General features: G+C 33.1%; 1 protein-coding gene across 2 annotated transcripts in view; it reads right to left on the bottom strand.

Moving 5' to 3' along the window:
• The window catches only part of DACH2 (dachshund family transcription factor 2), a 461,558-nt gene that overhangs the window by 276,310 nt on the left and 184,247 nt on the right, over positions 1-1,001 (bottom strand). The gene's annotated exons all lie outside the window — the stretch shown is intronic.

Genomic DNA, 1,001 nt, shown 5'->3' with positions numbered 1-1,001 from the left:
AATACCACATGCAAAATATTAAAATTACATCCATATCTTTCACAATACACAAAAACACCTTCAAACTGTATGGAAGATTTGGATATAAGACATGATGTAAGACCTAATTCCATAAAATACATCGAAGAAAAACACAGGCAAAATGGTTCACAATACATGGCTTAGTGACATTTTTGCAGATACTTCTCCAACAGCAAGGGTGGGGGAGGGGAGAGGATATAAGCAAATGCACTAAATCGAACTAAAAAACTTCTCTAATTTAAAAATATCATAACCAAAGCAAAAATTAGTGCTCCTGAATTGGAGAAAATATTCTTATTCTGCATATCTGATAAGAGAATGTTATCAAAGATATAAAATGAACTTACACAACAAAGAAAAATACCCAATTCCAAAAATAGGCAGAAGAGCTAAATAGACAATTGTCTACAGATGACAAAGAGACTGCAAAGAAGCACATGATAAATAATTGGTCATCATCACTAGTGATCAGGGAAAGGCAAATCAAACCATAATGAGATACCACATCATTATCTGTGAGAATGGTCCATATCTAAATGACCAGAAGCATCATATTCTGGCAAGGGTGAGAAGAAAAAAGGAACCTTCTTATACTGTTGGTGGGTATGTAGACTAGTCCAGCCCCTAAAGAAAGCAGTATGGAGATTTTTCAAAACTGTAAAAATGAACCTATCATAAAACACAACAATTCTAGGTATCAACCTAAAAAAAAAATAATTTGAAGGGAAACTTACACACCCATATTCATTATGGAACTATTTATAATTGCAAATCTATAAAGACAACACCAGTGCTCAAAAATAAAGAAGTGGATATATATACTCAGCAATCAAAAAGATAAATTCATGAAATTTGTGGCAACACAGATAGAGCTAAAAGGGGTTATTCTAAGCAAAATAAGTTAGAAGGTGAAAGCCAAATACTACTTTGTGTCACTTACAAGTGAACTGTAGAGAAACCAAAAGATGTCAGATAAAGCC

This window comes from Condylura cristata, unplaced genomic scaffold (assembly GCF_000260355.1).
Source record: "Condylura cristata isolate star-nosed mole 26May11 unplaced genomic scaffold, ConCri1.0 scaffold00019, whole genome shotgun sequence".
Taxonomy (NCBI): Eukaryota; Metazoa; Chordata; class Mammalia; order Eulipotyphla; family Talpidae; genus Condylura; species Condylura cristata.
Note: the sequence above shows the minus strand (reverse complement) of the source record. Positions and strands in the feature narration are given on the sequence as shown.